At 45.1% G+C, this 25112-nt stretch overlaps 1 protein-coding gene and 1 long non-coding RNA gene across 5 annotated transcripts in view; one reads left to right on the top strand and one right to left on the bottom strand.

The window, feature by feature from the left end:
• Positions 1-25112, top strand: part of KIRREL3 (kirre like nephrin family adhesion molecule 3) — a 592978-nt gene that overhangs the window by 317098 nt on the left and 250768 nt on the right. The gene's annotated exons all lie outside the window — the stretch shown is intronic.
• The window catches only part of LOC129007212 (uncharacterized), a 29643-nt gene continuing 18711 nt past the window's right edge, over positions 14181-25112 (bottom strand). The window contains exon 2 of the long non-coding RNA XR_008492259.1: positions 14181-14502. This is a non-coding gene — a long non-coding RNA (uncharacterized LOC129007212). The remainder of the gene's footprint in view (positions 14503-25112) is intronic.

Raw genomic sequence — 25112 nt, 5'->3', positions numbered from 1 at the left:
GGTAAATTAAGCAAGAAGGAAGCACTAGGCCATCCAGGCTTTTTTTTTTTTAATTGAGATAGAGTCTCGCTCAGTGGCCCAGGCTGGAGTGCAGTGGCAGGATATTGGCTCACTGCAACCTCTGCCGCCCAGGTTCAAGCAATTCTCATACCTCAGCCTCCCAAGTAGCTGGGACTACAGGCACGTGCCACCATGTCCGGCTAATTTTTTTGTATTTTAAGTAGAGATGGGGTTTCACCACGTTGGTCAAGCTGGTCTTGAACTCCTGACCTCAGGTAATCCACCGGCCTCAGCCTCCCAAAGTGCTGGGATTACAGGCATAAGACCCATCCAGGCTTTCTTAGCAAAGCATATGAGGAGGCAGCAGTGTCAGGGAACTGGGGAGGTTGCCGTGAATTAGAGCTAACCCAACTCTTTCCCCACCAAAAATAAATTTAAAAATAAAGTTTTCCAGGCTGTGGCTCTACGCTGGCCATCAGCTTGCTTGTCTTCATGGGAAAAGGAAGATTCTTCAGGAATCAAACTCCCTCTCCCTGCCTCCTTCCCCTCTCTCAGAGCTCTGTCCCAGCTCCTTCTTGCAATGCAGCAGAGCCCCCGAGACACGAAAGCTCACAGACAGGCAGTCAGACACAGGCAGATGGCCCTTCATCAGGGAATTGGCCCTCGTCATCCTGGAGCAGGAGTCAATGCAGCTGACTCACAAACGTTTCAGGACAAGGACACACCGGTGTCTCTAGAAGTATTTGCTAAGTCTGGAGAGACAGCGGTGCGGTGAGCAGAGTTATAGAAGGTGGGGCCTTGGGAAATGTGGCAGGGACTAATGCCAGCTTTACCAATCAAATGGAGCTCAGATGCCACGTGACTTAGAGACTTTTTTTTTTTTGGTAAAGCTAATCCCAGCGGCTTTGGGATCTCTGTGAAATGGTACAGTTAATGGAAAAGCACTGGGCCAGGAATCAGGAAACCTGATTGCAGTTCTAACTCAAACACTAACTTTGTGATCTTCGACAAGTTGCTGCTTCCTTTCTCTGAGGCTCAGACCTTCCGATCACACAGATAGGAGAACCCCAAAATACCGATGAATTAGAGCAGGGATTGGCAAACTTTTTCTGTAAAGAGCCAAAAAGCAAATACTTTGGGCTTTGTGGGCCCCACGGTCTCTTTCACACCTATCCCACTCTGCCGCTGTAGCAGGAAAGCTGTCATAGATGGCTCGCAGACAGAAGGGGATGAGGGATGGGTTCCCATAATGTTTTAGTTACCGGAACAGCAGCCCGATTCAGCCAGTTTGCTGACCCCTGCTATAGAGCATTCTAGGCATTGAGCCTTGCGTCTCATCTCCCAATCAAAGCAAAGGAGTGAGGGAACCTTCATTCTTTTTGAGTCAAAAGGCATGTGTTAAGAAAATGAAGATAGGTTGGGGACTTACCTGTCTCTTCCAGTCCCCATTCCAGCCACCCTTATAAGGGAGTTTTACATTTAGTGAGCATCTACCTGTTACTAAGTAAGCACTCTCATATATATAATGAATTCCATCATCATTATTAACAACAGCCCAGTATTCACCTCTCTGTAGAGAATTTTTTTTTAAAAAAGGTGGCTCATAGAAGTCAGTACCTGCCCTAAGGTCACAATGCTTACAGCAGAGCCAGATTAAAGTTTGATTTGTCACCGCCATTCATTCATCCACAAGAGCAGATTCCTCTTTGTGTGAAGGCCTGGTCAGCACCCCCAAACCTGCCCTAGAACAGCATTCCCTGCACCCGCCTGGAGCTGATGGAGGCCTGAGCAATCATTCTCCACGCTCGCCCTGCTTCCTCTGCAGTATTTTCCTTCACCACTTTTAAATGTCACGGAGTGTGATGCTGACACAATCAGACAGAATCCCCAGTCCAGACAGCCCCACGGCCAGGGGAGACACAACTCCGGCACACGCTCACTAGGATACAATGGAAGAGTGCAATTCACTTTAAATAGATTCCCATAAATAAGCAATAAAACAAGAACAGCCATTTGCAGTGAGCATTTCCAAGGTTTGATGAGCTAGGAGTTCGGACTGGGGGGAAAACAAAGAGCCTTTTTCATTATTTCCCCATCCCTGCAATTTTCTTTTACTGCCTGACGACTTTGAAAGGAAAAAAAAACGAACGTGGCTCCCTTAGGGAGGGAGCCCATGCTCCCATCTCCTGCTGCAACTTGCCAATTCAACTTCCAAGTTGTCCTAGTGTGATTGTGAGCTGTGCTGCTTCCCTCCACCTCTTTGACCTGTGGCTGCCTGGGCCCCGGCTCCTTCCTCTACTGGCCTGCCCAGACTTCCGGCTTAAGTTTCGAGGGCCTGAGAAGACAAGGTGGGCAGACAGGGGTGGGATCTGGGGAAGGAGCAAGGACTAGGAGGCTGAGCCCGAAGGATCCTGGGTTTTATAAAGGTGAATCTAGGTGATCAGTGGAGTGGGGCTGCAGCCCAGGCCAGAGCATGGTTGGAAATGTGTCCGTTTCCACTCACTTTTTCTCTGCTGCCAGATGTGACTTTATCACTAGAAGGTAATCCTGCCTCAATTTACATTAATGTAGAAGGCTATATACGCTGTCACTGGTGGACAAATGAGATTTTCCCTTCGGAAACAGCCTGATTTGAGGCTTCCTCTGACTATGGGTGTGTGTGTGTGTGTGTGTGTGTGTGGTCACAGGCACTCACATGCATGCTCATATGGATGTAACACACTTGTGTGTTCCCCTGCCATGACGTGCATGCTTTTATGGCATGCCGGCAGAGTCTCTTTCTCTGCTCGTTGACTTTCAAATGCATTCTTCATCTCCTGATAGCCAGTTTTTTTTGGTGTTTTTTTGTTTGTATGTTTGTATTTGAGACAGAGTCTCACTCTGTCACCCAGGCTGGAGTACAATGGCGCAATCTCAGCTCACTGCAACCTCCACCTCCCGGAAATTCTCCTGCCTCAGCCTCCTGAGTAGCTGGGATTACAGGTGCACGCCACCACGCCCAGCTAATTTTTTTGTATTTTAGTGGAGACGGGGTTGTTGCCCAGGCTGGTCGCGAACTCCTGATCTCAGGCAATCTGCCTGCCTTAGCCTCCTAAAGTACTGGGATTACAGGCATGAGGCACCGTGCCTGGCCCAGCACAGCTGAATTTAACTGCGCTCACTCATCTATCTGCAGTCACCTGGAGGGTCACCTAGAGGGTGTCTGGTCTAGGATGGCCTCACATGTCTGGTTTCCAAGGGCATGAGCAGGAGCACGCAAGCTTCTTGAGGCCTTGGCTCAGCACCAGCACAGCCTCACTTCCACCACAGGCTATGGGCCAAAGCAAGTCACCAGGCCAGCTCAGATCCAAGGGCTGGGAAAACAGTCTCCACCCGTTGGTGGGAATTGCTGCAGAGTCACGTTGCAAAGTGGGTAGATCCAAGGAGGGGTCACCTGTCCCTGGTAATCAACATCCTACTTTCTGTTTTTTGTATGAATCTGACTATGTTAGACCCTCATAGAAGTGAAATCATACAATATTTGTTCTTTTGTGACTGGCTTATTTCACTTAGCATAATGTCTTCAAGGTTCATCTATGTTGTAGCATGTGGAAGGTTTTCCTTCCTTTTTAAAGCTGAAGAATATTCCATTGTATGTGTGTACTATATTTGGTTTATCCATTCATCATTGATGAACACTTGAATTGTTTCCACCTCTTTTTTTTTTTTTTTTTTTTTTGAGACAGAGTCTCGGTCTATCACCCAGGCTGGAGTGCAATGGTGCGATCTCAGCTCACTGCAACCTCCGCCTCACGGGTTCAAGTGATCCTCCTGCCTCAGCCTCCTGAGGAGCTGAGACTACAGGTGTGTGCCACCACACCCAGCTAATTTTTGTATTTTTAATAGACACAGGGTTTCTCCATGTTGGCCAGACTGGTCTTGAACTCCTGACCTCAAGTGATCCGCCTGCCTCGGCTTCCCAAAGGGCTAGGATTACAGGCGTGAATCACCGTGCCCGGCCTGTTTCCATCTCTTAGCTATTTATTATGAATAGTGTGGCTGTGAACACAGGTGTGCGAATCGACACCCTGCTTTTAATGTTTCTGGATGTCTACTCAGAAGTGGAATTGCTGCATCAGATGGTCGTCCTATTTTTAATTTTTTAAGGAACCTTCATTGTGTTGTCCATAGCAGTTGCACCATTTTACAACACCTCCAACAGTGCACAAGGGTCCCCATTTCTCCACGCTCTTACCGACATTTGCTATTTTCTGGCTTTCCTCTATAATGGCTATTGTAATGGGTGTGAGGTGATACCTCACTATCATTTCGATTTGCATTTCTCTGATGGTTAGTGATGTTTAACATCTTTTCATCTGCTTCTTGGCCATTTGTAAATCATCTTTGGAGAAATGTCTATTCAAGTCCTTTTCCCATTTTTTAAAAATCTGGTTATTTGATTTTTTATTGTTGCATTTATGTATTTCTCTTCAATACTATAATAAATATTCTTTAAATTACCAAACAAACAAGAAAACTAGAGTAGCAACATCAATCTGCAATGCATCCTTTCTCTTCCTCTACCCAAAGTAACTAAGCACTTTCTTGAATCTTATGTTTCATTGACTTGCTTTCCCTTTTTTCAAACAAAGTTTTATTACTGCTACATATATATTTTTTTTAAAAAAGAAGAATTTTCAGTTTGGATTTATTTTAACTGTCTACAAAGAGTATCATGCAATATGCATTCTTCTGAGACTTTTTTTTCACTTGAATTCTGCTGCTAAAACTAATTTATATTGTTGCGTGGGACTATTGTTCATTCATTTTGACTGAGGTTTATTATTCCATTAAATAGGCACACCACAATATATTGATCCAGTCTCCTGTCAGAGAACATTTGTATTGCCCCCAAGTTTTGCTTTGTATAAATAGTGTTGATATGACCATTCTCATACATGTCTGCTAGTATGCGTGAGAAAGAGTTGCCCTTGTCTGACTTCCTAAGAGTGGGATTGATAGATGATGGAGCATTTGAATGATCAACTTTACGAGATCATGACAAAGTGGCTGTACAATTTTGCCTTCCCATCAGCACTGTACAAAACGTTCTGCAGATCCACACTCCCTCCAACACCCAATATTGTCACATTTCCATACTCTTAACAGGCGAGTGGGTGAGGTTGGTATCTCTTGTGCCCTTGATATGCATTTCCCTGATCATTAATGAGGTTGAACATCCCATCATATGTTTATTGACCATATGTGTTTCTTTAATCCAAATAAGAACTTCTGTTCATCAAGACACTGCAAAGAAAGTGAAAAACAAGTTAGAAACCAAGGCAAGTTCTTTGCCACACACATAACTGACTTCGCACAGTGTGAAGAGCATATATAAGAGCACAACTCACTTCCTAGGAAAATGAGTAAAAGAAATGACAAGGATTTCACAGAAAATCCCCCAGTGCTTACTGTCGGCCATAAAGGTGCACTTGTATTCACGACAGCAGCTACTGGTAAAGATTTCTCAACATCAGATAAAAGCTTCTTTAATGTAGACGAAACTTTCTAAGGCCTTGTCCTTAGCTGGTTCAGGGATTAGTCAGCAAAGCCTACACTCCCTCTTTTGCCAACTGGAGAATTCACCTGAGTCCACAGAAGGTGTTCACAGTGACAAAAACTCCAAGCCCAAGATGCTCTCACAGATGGTTGCCTAGGGATACCCAGAAAACCCCAAAACATAAGGCACAAAACCATCATCCTTCCCCAAAGAACCAGGTAACATTTTCCCAACCAGAGCCCTTCCAGGGTAATCCCAGGAGAAGGGAGGTGACTTCCCATCATTATCCATTCACTGAGGAAAAGGGGATTATTTTTCTTGCCCTAAAATTCCTCTGAAACTAAAGGGGAAAAAAAAAACCTGCTTAGAACTAATTTCTTTCAAACATTCCCTGGAGCCAAAGAAATGGTTAAGTATTTAGTCTTCAAAGAATTTCCCTGCTGGGGTGTGGGTTTCTGATGGAGAATACAGAGATGGGGTATAAGCTATCAGCAAATACATGAATTAAGGCGCATAAGCACTCGCTGCCAGTGATCTTACACATAGTCCGCACTACAGATAAAGCCAGGAGAGGTCCCATTCTGAGGTAGTGCAGCTGAAACTGGGGAGACTGAGAGACTGATGCTGGGAAAACATCTTAGTCACACAAATGGGGGTCATGGCTTTCTTCTCGGGCCTCCTCCAGTGACTTAGGAGATACTGCAAGAGGGGAACTCTGAGCAAGAGGAAGGCAGTGTGAGGCCGGGAGACAAATAGAGGCTAAAAGAAGCATCAACTCTCACACTCCCATCCCTGTTTCACTAACTAGCTTTCTAAGATGCTGCTTGCCATTTGCAGTTAATAGCAAATGTCTTCCCATATTTATTCACTTACCTGTCAAGGGCACCGATTCTCTGTGCAGCCATGTGAAATCTGACTAGCAGATTATACCTTCTGTGCTAACCTGTCAGTCTTAGGAGGGCCTCTGCTGAGACCCAGGTGGCCAGAGAAAAGTGACAGGAAGACAGGTAGCTAGTTGCACCGACTTGAAGCGAAACTGCATAAAAGCCAGGCCCTTGCAATGCAGGCTACCAGAGCAACTGGCTAACAAGATGTCTCTTCCCATCTCCCGGCTGGGTTTGGATAGAATAATTAGGCATGTCTACACTTGGGAGTGTCAAGGTAAGATAGAGCCAGGTGACAAAAAGGCAGCTGGAAACTCTGAAGACTCATCCTCCTCGGGTGCATAGGAGACCTCCTCTTTGGAGCTTGCAAGGAGCAGAAGTGGCCTAGCCCTGTGATCTCCAGCACGCACTTTGGACAGGGCTGTTAAATGGTAGATCATGAGATGCAAGGCTGTGGACTCTGGGCTCCCAGAGGGTCTGGGCAGCTCCATGGCCTGGTCAGCCTCATCTTCCAAGGTGACTCATTCTTCCAAGTCGAGATGGGACAAATTCCTATACCACATCTTAATCTCACAAGCCACTGGGAGAAGGTAGTGGCCCATTGGAAAATCATCTTTCTTAACTATTTCCAGGATTTTTTCTAGTCCCTGAAACAACAATTCTCAGACTGTTGACATTTCCTGCAAGATCATAGTGGGCCAGTTTATCACCTGGCAAAGATCAGGCAGCTCATCCTCAATACGTTATTACAATACTCTCTCTCTCTCTTTTCTCTCCCCCTTACACACACACACACATAGTTCTACATAGCTTCTCTATGGTCAGCCAAACAAAAACAAGATGGAGAGCAGAAAAAAAAATCTTCCTGTCCTACCATTTTCTTGCTTTTATTTCCTCCTCCCTCATCATCTTTCCATTCCTCTTCGGGGCCTAAAGAGCTCTGAGTGTTCATTGTTATTAAGCAGAAATTTCTTGTGACAGCTATCATGTCATCTCTGAGTCTTTCAGCACTGACAGAGACAAGAAGAGAGTTTATAAAATACCCACATTTCCCTTCTTACAGAAAACTGGGACTGCAACAGGGCTTATAAAATACACACTGCCCCCTCTTTACAGAAAACTAACTCTATATATTCAAAGCAAGTAACAATTCCTCCTTTTATTGTTTAATTATGAGCTGACGCAGCTAAGATAAAGGCCCAACCAATCCAGGGCTCAAAAGTGCCAATCATTCTCCGCAGAAAGCTGAGGCTAACTCTCTCCTTTTATTACATTTGTTATGATTTTAGTTTGTTCAGCAATAAATGCAATATCGACGTTTAGCTCCTAGGAAAAAAAAAGAAAAAAGAAATAGGCAACCAAAACATTGTTAGCTTCAAATATTTGAGAAGTTTCCAACTGGGGGCCATAGGTGTTTTCTTACTCTCTTTTTAATTTTATTTCCCCTCCACCCCCCACCCAAACATGTCCACAGAGGCGTGTCTTCCAGTCAACAACTTATTTGCAATCAATATCTCTTATGTACAGCATGCGCACAATCATGTTCCAAATGGAAAAGGAAGGTGATTGAATGCACTCATCAGAGATCATCTGACTTTGCCCAGAGCTGGGTGAAGAGGTAGCCAGAGACCAGAAGTGGGACAGGCAGGAGAAAACTGCTCTTGGTACTGTTAATTTACAGTGTTGGCAATAAGGCCAAGCTCTCCACTTCCATCCATCTTCAAGCCCAAATTATTTTAGGCCTCTCGGAATTGACATACTAGCAGAGGCAGGAGTCATTCCTAAAGAAGTTATGCGTCTTCTTCCCCTTGACATTTTCATAAATAAAATGATTTCTCACTCAAATTTAACTAGCACTGGAATACCTTTGATACACCTACAGCCTTTTATTTCCTTTTTCTAGATGCTTTTTGTTGCTGCTTCGGGCCTAGGAGGGCTTTCTCCCTCGCTGGCAGTGGAGCCTGTGCCTCGCACGGGCGTCTCTTCAAGGCTGTGCTCCCGTGGCCATTTCACCACATCTCTCTTTGCCTGTCATTACCTGCAGACTTTTCTAGTTTCTCATTGGACTGAGCACTCTGAGAATAGGGGCCTCAGAGCATTTATCTTTGTATCCCCAACATCCAAAACAATGCCTGGCATGTAGGAGAGTGCAATGTAAATTTGTTGAATGAAGCAATGGGGAAAAATATCAACGATTTAATCTATCAATGAACTGAGCTTGCAAGAGATGGTAGCAGAAGAACGTCTCAGGAAGTAGATCTCCTTCAAACTAATAGAAAACCCTGCAATTTCCCCCATAGTGTTTCCAGAACTAGCAGCTCCATGGGAATATCTAGAGGTTTTGGTGTGGATTTTTGTGAATTCTTTACAGGAGAGCTTTCAGCTGGGTGAGATTGCCTGCTTTCTTGGGTATCAAGGTTAAAAAATATAAATTTTTTAAAACTCTGGGCTAGGTAAATTTGGGGATGTTATGTTGGGAGGTATGTGTTAATTTTTCCCTGTCTGTGCTAATTTGAAGGCAACTTTGTGATGCAAATGACCAAGTTAGGGCGACTCTGAATTTGCTTAGGCAAGAAAGCCAGGTGTGAAAATAAGGACTAGCTCACTGCCTGGCGCAAGGCAGGGCTCAGCACGTTTGATGACAGTGTGGTAGATATTACTTAGCTTATTTCTGGGGCGTGGTTCTTTGATGCACCCATTCATGAACTTGAGCCTTCTTAGACATGCCTTGAACATGTGTTGTGGTCTTGGTCCCAACCACACTTGCAACCTCACCTCTGGCCTGTCATCCTCATCATCCTGCCTTCCAGCCACACTCCTCTACTGCAGTTCCAGGGATGTCATCTCTGTTAGGCCTTCCGAATGTGACTCTTCTCAATGTGACCTTCCTTCCCCTCTTATCATCTGGATAACTCCTTCTTATGTTTCAAAATTCAGTGTAGGGTCCAGGCATGGTGGCGCACACCTGTAATCCTAGCACTTTGGGGGGCCAAGGTGGGTGAATTACTTGAGGTCAGGAGTTCGAGACCAGCCTGGCCAACATGTAAAGCCCCGTCTCTACTAAAAATACAGAAATTAGCCAGGGGTGGGAACAGGCACTTATAATCCCAGCTACTTGGGAGGCTGAGGCAGGAGAACCGCTTGAACTCAAGAGGCCGAGGTTGCAGTGAGCCAAGATCATGCCACTGCACTCCAGCCTGTGCCACAGAGTGAGACTCTGTCTCAAAATTAAAATAAAATAATTAAAAAATAAAATTCAGTGTAGGGTCACATGCACAGGAACGCACAGTCCCTCCCCACCCTCTGCGCTCACTGGCCAGCACTGACCCTATCAGAACATTCAGCTTGGGACTCCCTTCATTTGTGTATCTTCCATTCTCTTCCACAGACCCACAAGGTTTATACAAATAGGATGATGTCTTCTGTCTCTGCAACTCATCACCAAGCACAGTTCCTAGAATGGTCCATAAATGTTTACTAATGAGTGAAAATATGTGAGTGGACTAATGAAAGAATGCTAACCCCCATAAAAAGGCCACCAATCTGGAGCAGGCCTTGGGAAAGCCGTACAATACATGGAGACCTGCCTCCACGCCCACGTCACACGTGAGAAAGCCCCTGCAGGTGGGTGGGCTGTGGAGGAGAAGCTCAATGCAAAGGCAGAACGCGGAGACCCTGCTAGTAACTCAGACCACAGGGAAGGAGCTGCTGATGGACTTGGGGGCCACCTGAGGCAGGGTTTGCTCACACCTCAGGAACAGTGCCCACAGAGCCAGAGTAGACAATCCTTTCCTCAGGTCTACCTTGGCCTAAGAAGAAGCAGGTGAAGGGAACAGAGGCAGCGCCGAGTGGAACAAAGGAGTAAGCTGTGCACATGGGAAGTAGATTCAGCATTGAGCAGGCACAGGATGCCATGTGAAGAGCCCAACATGAGGGAAAAGTCTCGAGAGGCCCCGATCCAGTGGATCTGCCATCTGCCCCCAAGGGGCGTGGAGCCATTCTGGCAAACATCACTGAATACTGTGAGGGCAACAGCTCTGAAAGGCCAAGATGCTGCCGACGGTGGGGAGACATTTGCTGTCATAGGCAAGAGCTCAAAATGAGATGGAAACGACATGTCACAGCACTTTAACTCAGCCATGGTATTTCGGAATGTTTTAATTAAGGTTTACCTGTTACCATTATGACTGTAATCCTGGGAAGTGCCAAGCCTACCCTGGCAGGGGGAAGAGAGAAGGAAAACATGTCATAATTAAAATAATTATTAATTTAATCTCATTAACTATAGATTATTAATTATCACTGCTATTATTATGCACTGGGGGCAGACTCCTTTTCTGAGCCAGTCTCATCAGCTTGTGTGGAGGTGGGAAGTTAGCGATGTCTGAGAAATCCCGCTCCCTCTGGTAAGGCAGCTACCCCATCTCCTTCCCAAAGAATTTCTGTCTCCAGGTCTCCTTCAAGAAGTTCTCCTGCACAAAACCCGCCCAGTGCTGGGTGTGAGAGAGGCCCTGTGTGAGTATGTTTTTTGTTGCTCAATTGTGTGTTCATGTGACCCCAAGCATCTGCTGCCCTGCCCTTGACTCCCCAGTGCAGAGCTGGGGCTATCCTCTGCTCTCAGCACATCTCAAGCACACCCCTCAATCCTTGTCACACTGGGCTTCTTCGAGGTCCCCTTGCACACTTGGCCATGACCTCCTTGAAGAGATTGACTATGTCCTTCATCTTTGTATTTCCTCCAACCTGTCTTTCCACTCCAGCATCTACAGGAATGTGTGTCTAACGTTCCTTCCATGTTAGAGGAGGAGAAGAAGAAGGAGAAAAAGTGGGAAACCAGAAATGAGGGAGACAGGAAGAGAGAAGAGGACAAAAGGGAGGGGGAGACAAGGACAAAGAAGCCTGTCCTGCTGAGGACCATTAGTGACCAGACCATCAACATCTCCCACTTCCCAGGTCCCATCCGCCATGGTGCAAGCCAACACTACCTCTCCCCTCCCACACACGCAGCCTGCCGCACCTTTCCTTCCTTTAGAGGTGTAAAATGACTAATGAATATCAAAGCAAAGTGATTAGGTGGCCTTTACAAGCTTCAGTACCTACCAGGATAACTGTAAGTCACACTGGATCATAAATGCCTTCTCAGAAAGTGCAGACAAAGGAGGAGACTGACCCAAAGAAATGAATTTAATTTAAGTGTCCTCTCTTTTTTGATCATCAGTGAGTCAATTCTGACTGGCCCTGGTAGGGGAAATTCATCAGAATCCTGAAGTGACACATCGGCCAGATGAAATCATAGCATGGCAGGCATCATGGACACCTGTGGTTTCCCTAACACCCTCAGAGCCCTGAGGCTTTGTGGAGGCACCTTGGAACAACTTTGGGGGTGCAGGGAAGCCAGTTCAACCAGGAGGTTTTGCTTCGATGTGTTTTTAATGTATCACTTCTCTGTTTCCAACAAATTTGTGATAAGGATTCTGCTGTTCAAAATATCAGCAATGTTGAAAGCCCCAATCTAGTCTAACTCCCTCTTTCAGAAGGGCAGAAATGGATCCAGCAAGCCCAGGGGCTTTCCCAGAATGGGCACAGAGGCAGTGTCTGCAGCCTCCAGCCCGGCTCCTCCCACCATATTGCACACACCTCCTTCCCGTCGGCCCTGCACAGGGAGAGTCCAGTTCCAGGGCTCTGAGCAGCCCTGCCCAAGGAGCTCCCCCAAGATGCCATCCCACTGAGCAGGTGGCAGGGTCACAGCTGTCAGCAGATGAGACAGTGCCATGCTAAGCTGCCTTCAGAATGAAGGTGGAGCTGCCCAAAAACCCGGAGCCAAACCCTGGGCCCTGGGTCCCACCACCCTGTAAGGGACCTCTGAGGCCACAGCCCACGACGGTCCCTGAAAGGGGACCTGGGCAGGAGTGACTCGGTGACCCCGGTAGATGGATGGTAGATGGACCCACGCGTGTCTGGGGCCTGGCGAGGGTTTCAAGATGGCTTCCTGTTTCTACCACATAAGCAGTTTGCATCCCAAGAGAAAGGAGGCTGCCAGGCCTGCTGAATGGAGCCTAACTGGAGACATTCACTCCTCATAGACAAAAGGGGTGGTATCAGCACACTGATTTTCAGCTTCTATCCTTCAGAGCCATGTTCCCGAGGTCTCTGTGATCCTTATGGTTCTGCCACCAGTACCCTGGCCAATCATGAGCATTGGTTGAACACTTAGTATGTGTCAGGCAATGTGCTGACCGTCACGTGCCAAATCTCCTCCAAGATGGGTGCCCTTACTCTTCCCATTTTGCAGATAAGAAAGAAAGGGTTAAAGAAGTCTAGTGACTTTCCTAAAGTCATGCAGAGACCCTCGGTGAAAGCAGTGGATGCCCAGACCCATTTCTCAGAGTTGGATGGGACAGTGTTTCCCTTTGTGGACCACGGCCCTCTGGGGAGCTGTCCAGAGACCCCACAGTCGATCCCACTTACTTGCAAACCATTAGACTATCCACACATTCTAATACTTCACAACCCCAACTCTACTTTCCAGATTTGGTTCATGCCCTTGGAAGTAGCTCCCAGAACTCCCAAAACTATTCTTGTTCTTCTTAAATCCTAAAAATCAATCTCTCCCTGCTGTATTTTCTTAATATTTCCAATACCCCTAAAGTAACCCGGTGCTGTGGCTCACTCATGCTTGTAATTGCAACACTTTGGGAGGCTGAGGCAGTAAGATCACTTGAGTTCAGAAGGTCAAGACCAGCCTAGGCAACATGGTGAGACCTCATCTCTACTAAATATCAAAAAAATTACCCAGGCACGGTAGTGCATGCCTGAAGTCCTAGCTGCTTGGGAGGCTGAGGTGCGAGGATTGCTTGACCTCAGGAGGTCAGAGTAATTTAATGGCATCTTAGGGTGAATTACCTTACCAGATTTTCTAGCCTTATAGAACAGGGATCTCCAGCCCTGGGGTACCAGTCTGCAGCCTGTTAGGAACCAGGCTACACAGCAGGAGGTGAGTGGCAGGTGAGTGAGTATTTCCGTCCGAACTCTGCCTCCCGTCAGATAGCAGAGGCGTTAGATTCTCATAGGAGCGCCCGCCCTATTGTGAACTGTGCATGTGAGGGATCTAGGCTGTGTGCCTCTTATGAGAATCTAACTAGTGCCTGAAGATCTACGATAGAACAGTTTCATCCAGAAACCACCCCCTACCCAGGTCCATGAAAACATTGCTGTCCATGAAACCTGTCCCTGGTGCCAAAAATACTGGGGACCACTGTCTTTAAAAAATTGACAAAAAAGCTCAGCACTCAGAGGTCATCACTCATTTGAGGGGAAAAAAGGCCTAGTAAAAGAGTGGGAGGAAAAAACAAATATTGATTGCACACCTCACTTCATCCTCCAGCAACCCTGTATCACCAGATTCACGTCACTTCATCCTCCCAGCAACACTGTATCACCAGATTCACTTCACTTCATCCTCCCAGCAACCCTGGGAGGAGGATATTATCATCCTCATTTTGCAGATGAGGAAACTGTGCTTCAGAGAGGTTAGGTTACATGCTCAGTGTCACCCACTCTAACCTAGAAAGAAGAGAGAGTGACTATGCATAGCAGAATGCATAGGAGGGAACACATTTAAGAAGTGTTTCCGCAATTGATTTTGAGTCCTGCAGAGCCCACAGACCTAGTACACAGAATTTGTGCACACACTCCACAGCAGCTCTGTGATACCCACTCTTCCTTCACCCAGGTCCTAAATATGACCTTTTCAGTGGTCACAGGAGGGAGGAATATTTTATTGCTTTGCATCAAATAAAATACAACATAGAACTTTAAATCTGGAAATGAATATAAAGATGTAGTCCAGTCTTGACATCTGGTCTCCTGATTCCCAAACTCATCTGTTCTTTCTTCCTTCTGAATTGTGTGTAAAATCTGTTGCTGAAAAATTCTGAAAAATCTTTCTGTTGCATGATTTCATCTTCCTAAATGTACATTTGATTTGTTTGCAAAGCATTTCTTGTCCTTCAGGACCTGGGATTCTGAAAGGCAGATTCCTGAGGAGTACTGATCCAATATTATCAGCCTCATAGAACCCTGAAACAGAAGAGAATGGGAGTGGAGTTAACACTAAGAGAAATTCAATTAAACAAATATTTATTGATCACCTACTATACACGAGGCACCAGGCCAACTCCAGTGACAACAATTTGCATATCTCAAGCACTGATCTCCAGTGTGTGCTTGATCTGGTGTGTATGTGTGTGTGTGTGTGTCTGTCTGTCTGTATATACATTCCCAGGAGCACACACATGGACAAGTTATTACAGCCCCCCCGCCAAGTCCTCCACTTTTCCTATGATGAACTGAAATGGATAAATCCCATACACTGCCTCCCTCATGAGCAACCTTGGAAATAAGTCCTATTTACAAATATTTCATCAGCCCACCTACCTCAAGCTTCACGCTCCCCTGATGACTGTAGGCAATAACATAAATAAAACTCAGAATGATTTCTGTCTCTTGCACATCAATCATCACTTCTCCTAGACAGGTAGGCCAGTGATTGGATGTAAGGCTACCCTGAAGGTATGAAGGGAAGGTCTACAAATTCTGGACACAAAAACCGATGGCTTTTGGTCTTAGACCCTAGGCAGCCTATCTAGGGAAAGAGAAAGCTGTATCCAGGCGAGTGACAAGGGGGACCTTTGGGAAGCTCCTGGCATTATTTCTCACATTTTGCCACCTGGGAGAGAGCTACAAGTCCTTTTAGTCATTGCTGCAGGAAAACATTTTGACATGAACTCTCATACATCATGACGGAGGTTAGTTACCAAAATGCACACATTTGCCTTAGCCGGTTTCATTTACTACCCTTTAAATTATTTCTCAGCCTTGCAAATCTTGCTGTGACAGACAGAGCAGTGGGGGAAACCACTAAGTGTTCATTTTTCATATAATATATTCCAATCCTGTTAGGTCGTGCTGCTGAAGGTAATATTTCTGGCATTCATTTAATGAAATTGACATTGATGAATGGTTAATTATACAAATTACATTCTTATTAAATCCCCTAGAATCAGTGCCTTAAAATTTCCTAGCTATGGGCTTCTTATGGTTGATACCTTTTTTTTTTTTTGCTCTAAGTATCTCCTCTGTTGGCTGCTTTAAGACTCATTGTGCATATTTTTCTTCCTCTGAAAAACTTTGAAAAGCATTAAAAATCCCCTAGTTAAGGCAATTACTCCAGATAAGTTAATCTTCATGGGATGTTTAAACCCCAGTCCTTGCATATGTTTATTCTGACTTTTTTTCCCTCTCTAAATAGTTCCTGCCCTAGAGGGCGTAAGAGGGAGGGGAAGACCCTACTACCTCCTGCTGAATAATGGTCTGATGGGCTGGGAGGGGAAAGAGAATCAGCATGTGGCCAAGTCCCTCTGTTGGCTGCTGGCTATATATATATATATATATATATATATATATGCAGTAGAAGAGTTGATGAGCATTGGGCTAATGAGTGTGGATCAATACACGGTCCCTTGCATGCTAAGTACCATTAGCTGGCACGTTTCCAAGAAAACAGCCTACTTTTTGCCTTTTCACTGAGGCTAGGAGGATGAATCATATTCATTAAGAGATCTTTTTTTTTCTATTGCCCTCACTGGTCATGAAGGCAACCGATCTTTACTGAGCATCTGTTATATGGCCAACACTGACTAGGCACCTCCAGGAATTAGGATAGTCTCAAGTAGTTCACGTGTGTTTTGAGAAATTCATCTCAGAGAACAATTGCACACTTGGAATGTTTTCTTTAATGAGGAGAAGCAACAGAAGTGTTGCTGGGAGAAACAGACCCAGGTTTCAAAGCCATCTTAACCTTGCTCTGAGTCTTCAAATGCCACGGAAGGAGAGGCTTCTTGCTTTGTACTCAAAAGCTATGAGATGGGCTGCACACAGGCTCAGATTGGCGGTCTTTTAACTCAAATTCTCTCTCTGGGACCTTTTCCCTTCATATACATTTCACTATTTGGCCATCCAATTGGCTAGGGCAAGTTAGGTTAACTTAACTAATTTCAACCCGGGCTATTTGTAGTGGGTTGAGGCAGGTAAAAATATGCAATTTTCAATCACCAATAAGACTGAATTTCACCTTGTTTTAGTGGGTCATGTGGAAAAACTTCGTGATTTATACTGAGTACTATTATGCCAAGCAGAATTTAAGTAACACTCATTCCCAGAGTTCAGTGTTGAGATGAACTGTCTACAAAGTCACAATATTATGATTAATAGTAATAACTCTCTAGTCAGAAAGACTTGGATTCAAATCTTAGCTCTGCTATTTCCTGGATAGGTGTGTGACCTTATACACTTAAAACTCATGTCCTCCTTTATAAAACTGAGGTCATAGTAGCTCCTTTAAAGGGAACATGTTTTGAAGCTTCAAAATGAACACAAAGCGCTTAGCAAAGGACATGCATATGCTGCTCAATAAATGGAGCCATTTAGATTATGTAGGCCTGTTTCTCAGCTGCAAGGAACATAATGCCCTTCTAACTGTGGCTTAAACCATAAGGCTATATATTGTTTGCTTAACAAAAGGTCCAGAAGTAGATGACCCCAAGGTTGGGCTGCCAGCTGGGTGATGTCATCTTGAACCCAGGCTCTCCCTGGTGATTCTCCACCATCCATGGCGTGTTATGTTTTCATCCTCATGCTCACAAGATGGCAGCCCAAACTCAGTCATCACAACCACATTCAGGAAGAAAGGGCAGAGGGCAGCACCAGCAAGTTTTCATAGTGTGCCTTGCCATTTTGTCAAAAAGCAAAGCATCTTTCACAGAAACCCCTCAGCAGAGTTCTCGTCACATCTCATTGGCCAGAACTTGGCCAAATGCTCAGCTCTTCAGGAGCAGGTGGGCAAGGGAGCAGGAAGTTGGGAGAGGCTTTTGAGTAGCTACATCACTGTAATCGAATTCAACTTCAAACATTCTCATCCAAGCAAATGAGGTAAAGTCCAGCCATCTTTCCTTTTGCTGATTAAAGGCTGTATGGCCACCTCCACTGATATCCTAATCTCTGTGTGGGCTTCACCACTCCCCTGCCAGAAACCATGGCAATGGGTGAGACTGGGGAGTGGACATAGGGTCCTTTTCTCCTCAAGTGTAATTAATTCTGTAAGATCACTCCCTTAGCAGCAGTTCTTATTAAACCTGCAAGGGATCTGACTCCACCATCATGACCCAGGAAGAACATTCCTTCTCCACTTCTTTTTTTTTTTTTTTTTTTTTTTTGAGACAGAGTCTTTCTCTATCACCCAGGCTGGAGTGCAGTGGCGCAATCTCGGCTCACTGCAAGCTCCACCTCCCGGGTTCATGCCATTCTCCTGCCTCAGCCTCCTGAGTAGCTGGGACTACAGGCACCTGCCACCATGCCTGGCTGATTTTTTGTATTTTTAGTAGAGACAGGGTTTCACTGTGTTAGCCAGGATGGTCTTGATCTCCTGACCTCATGATCTGCCCGCCTCGGCCTCCCAAAGTGGTGAGATTACAGGCGTGAGCCACCGTGCCTGACCCCTTCTCCACTTCTTATCTCAGCCTCCAACTCCACACACCCATCTGTGCTGGAGTCAGCATGTGCAATCACATATTACTAGTTTTAATTGTATAGCAAGGGAGAAGATGGGAGATATTAATCAGGTGCTGTAAGCTCAGAGAGTGAATGTAATAAATAGACTATTAAGTAAACCAAGTTTTCAGCTTCACTAGTGAAAGCTGCCATCTATCTTGTGTGGTTTTCTGCATGCTTCATTACCGCATATAACCATACTGAAAAAATATTCCTTATCCTTTATGAGATGATAAGTTCCCTGCAGTGGATGTAACAGGGCCTGATTCTGAAGCTCCATTAAGCTGGAGCCTGGGGACGGGGTGTGTCTCTGGGTCCCAGGGCCTGACACTGAGGCCGATGACAAGACAGGGCTTGGTGGTGACAACAGCCATAATCATCTGGTTGGGAACGTTCCCAGGGCACCAGGTATCTGAGGGCTCAAGCCACTACCACTTCCTCTGCCTCGTGGAGATGCAGTAAAAGGGGGAGGCTCACTCCAACCAGTGGGCAAATGTGCAGTTGTTCCTGGAATTAGCTCTGTCCTGCTTTGGTCCAGGGGACTCCCCTGGACTCATTCTGGGAGGACCCACTCATGCATGCTGCTGGTGGATTGTTTGTTTTCACGCCCCCATCCCAGCCCCGCTTCAGCACTTAGCACAGCAACAGCTCAGTGAATGTCTGTAGCCAGACAGAGCTGGGTGCCCCTCCCTGTTCAGCTTGCTTCCACTTACTGTCACTGGGGCTTCTGACAAGTCATTTCACCTCCGAACCTCAGCGCTCTCAGCTGTAAAATGGGGTTGATAAGGCTGGCTTTACAAAAAGGTGGTGAGAATTAGAGGAGATAATAGATAGCAAAGCACCCAGATTATGCCAACATCCTTTCTCCAGAATGGAGATTCGGTTATCAGATGGGAACGTGAAATCCTAAAAAGTTACAGTAGAAAGCACAGTCTATGGTTCCATTTATACAAAATGTCCAGAATAGGGAAATCTGTAGCCTCTCCTCATTAATCCATTAGCCAGAAACTAAATTAGTGGTTGCCTAAAACCCAGGAGGATGGGGAGGGAGAGGCTGAGGCTAAGGGGATAGCTAAAAGGTACAGGGTTTCTTCGGGATGATTAAAAAATTTTTCTAAAATGGACTGTGGTGGTGATTGTGCATATCTGTGAATATATTAAAAATCACTGAATTATATACTTTAAGTGGGCCATATGTGAACTATATTTCAGTACGGCTGTTAAAAAAAAAAAAAAAAAAAAAAAAAACTTTGAGAGGCCAAGGCAGGAGGATTACTGGAGCCCAGGAGTTCAAGATCAGCCCTGGCAACATAGCAAGACCCTGTCTCTACAAAAAATTTTTTAAAAATTAGCATGGTGTGGTGGTGCATGCCTGTAGTCCCAGCTACTCGGAAGTTGAGGCAGGACGATTGCTTGAGCCTGGGAGATCGAGGCTGCGGTGACCTGTGGTTGAGCCACTATATACCAGCCCAGATGACAGAGGGAGACTCTCTCTCAAAAGAAAAAAAAAAAAATCAACTCTAAATAAAAATAAAAAGTTGCAGTAGTAAAAACACCACCACATGCTGCCATGGGAAGCCCTGGGTCACATATGGGGCTCAGATGCATCTTTGGCTTAGGGAGGCCAAGGCAGTTACCTCAAGTCCAGGCAAGGAGAGTCCAGGGCCACGTCTGAGTTTCCTGAACTTGAGAACTCAAAGGCCCCTCAGCATACGTATTCACAAACTGCTATGGGAGGTTCTTTAAAGGACTCGCAGCATCTCCCCCAAACTCAAACAAAACAAAACAATACAACATCTGCAGGTACAAATTTGAGAAACACTGGTCAAAGAGCAGCCTTAGTGTGGCCATCTGCAGAGCCAGTCCAGTGGCCCCGGGGGTCTAGAGAAGCCCCAGGGTAGGAGAGAATTCTAGCCTGAACTGAGATAGGACAAGATGGGACAGACTTCACTCCAGGCTATGAAAGCATCTTCTCAGTCTCTGCCCTCCAGAAGCTTCTCTGCCTCGGCCTGGCCCTGAGTGTTTCCCTCCTGATGGTTCTGTGCTTTCTTTCCTAGCTGATTTCACCTTTGCCCGTGATAGTTACTAACACCGTAATGCCGATGATACCCCTGCTTGTAATCTCTAATGAAGTCTCTCTTCAAAGCTCTAGACCTACATGTCCAAACAATGAAACACCTGAATGTCCCCCAAACCATCCGAAATTCAGTATGTCCCAAACTGGACCTGGCATCCTCTTCCTTTCTCCAACTTCTCTCTCCTACTGGATTTCTTATTCTTGGCGTTAACATCATCATCCATCCAGTTTCTCAAACCAAAAGCATGGAGTCATCAACACCTCCCTCTCCTTCTATCTTTCAGTCAACACGTTCATTCAATTCTGCCTATTAAACAGCTTCCTCTTCTCTGCTTGGATTACTGCTGTGGCCTCTTAAGTGGTCTCCAAGCTTCCAGTCTCTCCTCATTAATCCATTACCCATACAGCTGCTGAAGTGATCACTTCCCTGCTTTAAATGACTTCCCGTTGCCTACAGAATAAAGTTCAAATTCCTATGCTTGGCTTACAAAACCTTTCATGAGCTGACCCTATTAGTTCCTTTTTACTCCCTACTTCCACTACGGTTGGCTCCCAGTCATCCAGGAAGCAGGCTCTTTGTTCTTGGGAGTGGCAAAGACAGTAGGCATTGGGATGGCCCCACATTACATGCTGGTGATTGACCTCTTGGTCTCCACCACCCCCAGATCCCCAGCTAGAGAAAAATTATCTAATACTGCTGCCTGCAAGTTTCAATCCTGTCATAGCAAACTTCACTCCCTACTACCTGACTCCATCTCTCAGCTCCATGTGAAAGCGGAGGTAAGCCAATGCTAAATGTTGTTCATTGTAACCTCAGTCCGAAGTTGTGGGCTTTTAAAATATAGAATTGAGCCATAATTAATTACATGCCTGGTGCATAATCACAGAGGAAAGCAAGAAAGACCCAGCCCATTAGGTCAAACATGCTGAGTGCTGTGGAATGTAGAAAACCATTTCTAAAGACATAAATAGTAGCTGGAAACATAGAAGGTCACATCATTGCCTCTGTTGGACTTGATTATATGAGACTAGCATGTAAAGGCTCCAATGCCAGGATGGTATGTTTAAGAGATAAATGAAACCAGCAGGAATGGGTGGTGCTGACATCATTCTCCCCAGCATCTAAGAGGCCCTAAGAATGGGGCCTGGCAGGCAACAAGCTCCAAGGTGAATGCCTTCCACAAACACTGAACTGGGATATGGCCCAATAGAGCCAAGAGCCCCTTCTTCCTCTTGACATGAGGCAAATCCCATCAGGTGCTTATTGGTTAACACGAGGTGCACCACATCAGCTGGCTCCTCACTTTTCAGGTAAAAATAAAACTCACTACACCATCTCCTCCAGCCATCCAAATGGCACAGACACCAGTAATGTGTTTCTATGGCTGGCCCAAGCTGAGGGACTGGTGGGAGTGTGCAGGGTAAGCACATCGGATTCTTAGAATCTGTTGACTGTGACCAGCAATTAAGTAGAATTTAAAATTCTTAGCTCCTAACAAAAGATGACAACTCAAAGCCCCTGCCATCCTTCTCCAAAACTCCTCCAAATGCCCTTGCCATGAAATTTGGAAGAGAAATGAAAAGAATCTCCTTTTGTAAGTCCCCAAGCAGTGCAAGGGCTGTTGGTGAATGTCAGTATTGGGGATGATTTCTTGCTTGGAATTAGGAAAGGAGATGGGCACTGGGCCACAGTGTCAGGATTCTGAGAGTAACTGGGCAGGCTGTTGTTGGATGCTGTATCTAACTGGGGACTGAGCAACAGTATTCTTCATCCTGTTTATCATCTTTACTGGCTCAAGCCCTTTGTTTATGCTACCTCTTTGTCTGGATGTCTTAGTATGAAATCAGGACTTATGAGAACAAGGTCTGGCACATAGCAGGTGCTCAGTAAGTGCTTGCAAAAGCTATGAAAATCTGGGTGGAGATCACCTAGTATCGCTTCAAAATCCCATCTCCTTGTGACATAAATTGGAGATGAATCTCACAGAGAAGCAGAAGATATAGTCTTTGAAGTCTCTTCCAAGCAACAGAATTCCCAAAACATTCATCAGAAAAGAAGAATTGCCCTTGTCTTCTTTCTGTAACATTCCAGCAGAGCCAAATGGTTTCCAACGGAGATTCTAGGAGCATTGAAGATGAGAGCTTGAAAGGGTCCTGGCTGTCCTCCAGCTCTCATGCAAATGTCCGGTGAAGACACCATGGCCCAGAGGCAGTTAAGGGGTTACCCATATTACACAGCAACAGAGCTATGACCAGAAGTAGCTTCATTTTCAGAGAAGTATTCACATAGATGGGCCATTCCTGGCCTGTACTGAGCTCGGTACAGAGGGAGAACCCTCCACCCTTCCAGTAGTTTAACTCACGCAAAAACCCAAATGTGGAGGGAGGAAAATCTATCCTGGTGTTTAGAGCTTCTTTCAATGCTTCTATGAGCCAGGCAAGGATTAATATATTTCTTAGTGGAGGAAGATCTTACAGACCCAACCTAGACTTTTTCCTGGATTAGGAGACTATTCCCCACACTCCTCCCTGTTCTGCTCCAGGACATCCCATGGAAGGCGCACGTGTGATGAGTGAGGCCCTGAGCCCTCATTTATTTTTCATTCCCCAGTCCCTGTGCCAGCCCCGACTGTGGTAGTGAGTGAAAACACAGATGAATTTTGGAAACATGGTAAGAAGCAATTATGGATTCCTTGCCTTTAGGAGCTCCCTCCTTCCCCTTGGGTCCTGAAAATAAGCATAAATTCCTTGGTTAGGAGAAGCTATCAAAATACTATCCATCTGGATCCAATTTCCAGAGCTGCTGGGCTCCAAAGTGACCAGAGTTAAAGGTCTATCCATAAATTTTCCTCTTGGTGCCACCTGCCTGAGCCCAAACTCTGCCTGCAAGCCACCTGTCCTGACCAGATAACAGATGGGACTGGTTCAGATTCTGAACAAGCAGCACAGTTCTCTCACTGACCCACCAACCTTTCCGCCCTTCCAAGCCAAGTGTGGCCTCGTTTCTTTGAACTTGGTTTATCTGATCATCTGCGTTCCTGCGTCTTTGCAGGTGTGGCTGTCTGCATTCGCGGAATACAACCAATTTGCCCATCACCCAGCTCTCCTTTTCGTTTGGTTATCCTAGCCCTCAACTGCATTCCTCCTGCCTGGCTCCAGCTCTACACCAGGGACCATTTCTGTCTTTAATATTTTCCCCAGAGATGGAAGAGGGCCAGGAGACGAGGAAACTCAAGCCTATTTGTTATGCTACTTTCTATAATTTGATGAAGGGCAGATTACTGAAAACCGGCTTAAGAAATTTTGAAATTTAAGGTTAATGCAAAGCAATTGAAACACTAATTCAAATACGAGTGAGGGAATTGGTTGGTTAATTAACTAGATTGTTAGTTTAGGTCCTTAACAAGTAAGGGAGGAACTCACTGGACATAGAATAAAAGAGACACTCTAACAGGTACCTGACTAGATAGCAAATTCCCTATGTACTCTTAGAGCTGTGGGTATTATTCTGTGTATCCTCCCAGCTCCATGCTGGGAACCAAGGACAAAGATCCAATATGTATATTTTTATTATACCCTACCACCATTACAGTATTGTACAGAATAGTTTCACGGCCTTAAAAACATCCCCTGTGCTTCATCTATTCAACCCTCTCCTCTGCCCACGCCCCTGGCAACTACTGCTCTTTTTCTATAGTTTTGCCTTTTCAAGTGTCATATAAATGGAATCATTCAATATGTTTTTTTCAGACTGGCTTCTTTCACTTAGCAATATGTATCTAAGATACATCCGTGTTGTGGCCTGATAGCTCATTTCTTTTTATTGCTGAATAGTATCCCACTATATGGATTTATAACAACTTTATTTGTAGTAAAGTGATGTCAGCACCACCCTGTCCTGCTGGTTTCATTTATCTCTTAAACATACCCTCCCAACTTTAGAGCCTTTATATACACGCTAGTCTCATATAATCAAGTCCAACTGAGCCAATGATCTGAACTTTTATGTTTCCAGCTACTGTTCAAGTCGTTAGAAATAGATTTTTGCTATTCCACAGCACTCAGCATGTTTGACCTAATGGGCTGGGCCTTTCTTGTTTTACTCTGTGATTATGCACGGGGCATGCAATTAATCATGGCCTAATTGTATGTTTAAAAAACCCAAGCTTATTAATCCATTCACCTACTGGAGAACATCTTTGTTGCTTCCAGTTTCGATGATTGAAAATAAAGGTACTATAAACCTTTTTGTGGAGGTTTTTGTGTGCACATAAGTTTTCAAATCAGCTGGGTGAATACCTAGGAGTGCAGTTACTTGATCATGTGGTAAAACTATGTTTAGCATTGTAAGAAACTCTCAAACTATTTTCCAAAGTGGCTGTACCACTTTGCATTCCCAGCAGCAATGAATGAGAGCTCCTGTTGCTCCATATCCTTGCCAGTATTGTCAGTTTTCTGGATTTTAGCCATTCTAAGAGGTGTGTAGAGGTATGTTGTCATTTTAATTTGCATTTCCCTAATGACAGATGATATGAATCATCTTTTGATATTGTTTCTTTGCCATCTGCGTATCTTCTTTGGTGAAGTGTCTGTTCAGATCTTTTGCCCATTTTTTAAGTTGGACCATTTGCTTTCTTATTGTTGAGTTTTCAGGATTCTTGGTATATTTTAGATGCAAGTGTTTTATCTGATATGTGATTTACAAATATTTTCTCCTGGTCAATGACTTGTCTTTTTCACATGTTAAGAATGTCTTTAGCAGAGCAAAAGTTTTTAATTTTAATAAAGCCAAAATTTTCAATTTTGTTGTTTTATGGATCATGCACTTGGTGTAATATCTAAAAACTCATCACCAACCAGGCATGGTGGCTCATGCCTATAATCCCAGCTACTCAGGAGGCTGAGGCAGGAGGATCTTTTGAGCTCAGGAGTTCAAGAGCAGCGTGGGCAGTGCAGCAAGACCTCGACTCAAAAAAAAAAAAAAAATGGAGAAAAACTCATCACA

This window comes from Pongo pygmaeus, chromosome 9 (assembly GCF_028885625.2).
Source record: "Pongo pygmaeus isolate AG05252 chromosome 9, NHGRI_mPonPyg2-v2.0_pri, whole genome shotgun sequence".
Classification (NCBI taxonomy): Eukaryota; Metazoa; Chordata; class Mammalia; order Primates; family Hominidae; genus Pongo; species Pongo pygmaeus.
Note: the sequence above shows the minus strand (reverse complement) of the source record. Positions and strands in the feature narration are given on the sequence as shown.